Raw genomic sequence first — 2340 nt, 5'->3', positions numbered from 1 at the left:
ATTTGGTTATTTCGTATCTCCTTAATGGCCGTAACGCCATTAATGTCAAATATCCACAAAATATGTTGGAGCGCGCTGCTCATTCTTAGTGCATTTCAACGGCTAGTCGAGTGCTCTGTTGTAAACTGTTTTGCACCCATTCAATGGGTACAAATACGTCAGGTAGCTCAACCGCCAGGACGCACTGCCGGTACCCCGGGAACTTTGATCGGCTACGGTTTGCGGATCTGCGGGGAGTGCGCGGGAGAGGCGATTTGTTTTGGATTTGTGACCTACCGCGAAGAGCGGTAGGTAGGACAGAGAGAGTGTTCTCTGTTGTAAACTGTTTTGCACCCATTCAATGGGTACAAATACGTCAGGTAGTATTTGAACATAAAACTCTTCGGCCATTTTTGAACTGAGTCGTAGCGGGTGCAAGCGTAATTTTTAAAGCGTGCTCCCTACCTCTACCTCTCTATGTATAGCGGAGCTATCGGATAATCGCGGATTGCGATTATCGGGATCTCTCGCAGAGAACCAAGGCTCCCGGGTTTTTTTGGAATAGTCTAATGCCAGTGCGTGGCCGAGTGTGTGAAATTCCGAGTGTTTGATGGGCACCCTCGTGGAGCCGGGATACGGTCCACGGGGATAAGCGGAAGAGGCACGGCCACCACGATTTGGATTTGATACGGGACTGGTGGGACAGCCAGCTCTCGGACATCTTACATTGTATAACCCCACGGTAGGGTATCGGTCGTACCAGGAAGAATGACCCTCTTGTCGTCATTCCAGCTCAGTGCTATTTTTCTCTGTTGTACGGTGTAAACTTTATGTTTTTTACTTTGAATTAAATTTTGATGATGCAAAAGACATCGAATATAATCATTAAAGGTAATTTTTTTTTAATGTGGAGGCCTTGACTCCTTTCGCGTGTTTTTTATCTTTGGGGCCTCAGGTGGCTACCGACGTCAGAGGGCACACTCCCGAGGAAGGAAAGGCTCGTCTCCAACGAGACCCGTTAGGATCGCGAATCGCGCCGCGAGGGGATTCGCGGGTTCGGTAGGGACACCGAAATAGGGACAAGTCTGGGGCAGGCTAGAAATCACGACTCGGAATAGTCGTGAGCCGCCGTTGGAGAACACACTGTACGCGACGGGATTTGTATTGTAAAATCCGCCGTTTATTTGATGGTAATAAACGGAACGGTATCCTACTCGCTGTCTTATCATTTTGCGCGCCTATCCGTTGCCTCCAAAATTCTCTCTCGTCGCCCCCATGTTCCCCTCTGCCATTTTCAGTGCGCTGAGGCTGACTCGCTCGGAAATCTGAAAACGGCCGTGGTGAGGGATGGTGGTGCGGGAAAGCCGCACCTGGCACCCAACAATTAGATCTTCGGATCTTTTCTTTGATAACAGCACGTTGGGAGCAGCCACGGATTATTTGTAGGCGACGCCGATGAACGGTCACGTCACTAAGTTTATAAAAATTTTTTTCAAAATCATTATTCGATTTTTTTCTTATTTCAGTGTTCAATTTTATATACTTTTTGAGCCACGGTGCCTGTTTAAATTTTAGAACACGATGAATTTTTGTTAACTTTAGACCTAATCTCAAACACTGTTTCAAATTGTACGTTTTAGAAATGTCTAGAATGGAAAATCCTGCGTATATCGGTTTATTGAATTTAATTTTTGTTCGAATTGTTCATAAGTTTATAAAACTTTCTTTCAAAATCATTATTCGATTTTTTTCTCATTTCAGTGTTCAATTTTATATACTTTTTGAGCCACAGTGCCTGTTTAAATTTTAGAACACGATGAATTTTTGTTAACTTTAGACCTAATCTCAAACACTGTTTCAAATTATTATAATGAATGATGTATCTATTTTTGGGGAGGAGCGAAGTTATCAATTTCGAATTTTTAGAGCCTGGAGGAGTGTATTGTTGCGGACAGAGTGGCAAATTTTTATGAAGTTCTTGAAGCTCGATAGGATACTCCAACTGGTTTAAATTTTAGAACACGATGAATTTTTGTTAACTTTAGACCTAATCTCAAACACTGTTTCAAATTATTATAATGAATGATGTATCTATTTTTGGGGAGGAGCGAAGTTATCAATTTCGAATTTTTAGAGCCTGGAGGAGTGTATTGTTGCGGACAGAGTGGCAAATCTTTATGAAGTTCTTGAAGCTCGATAGCATACACCAACCATAGCTGCACCGTATAAATTATTTACGTCATAGTACATAATACACGATTCCTCTTTGCTTGGATGGAAATCAGCTCCCATGTACCTATTGTTAGCCCTGGCGTATCTGTTGGAGCATTGAGCTACACCACCTCTCAATAAACAACACCT

Source organism: Cephus cinctus, unplaced genomic scaffold (assembly GCF_000341935.2).
Source record: "Cephus cinctus unplaced genomic scaffold, Ccin1 Ccin1_scaffold0631, whole genome shotgun sequence".
Lineage (NCBI taxonomy): Eukaryota > Metazoa > Arthropoda > Insecta > Hymenoptera > Cephidae > Cephus > Cephus cinctus.
This window is presented reverse-complemented; position numbering follows the sequence as displayed.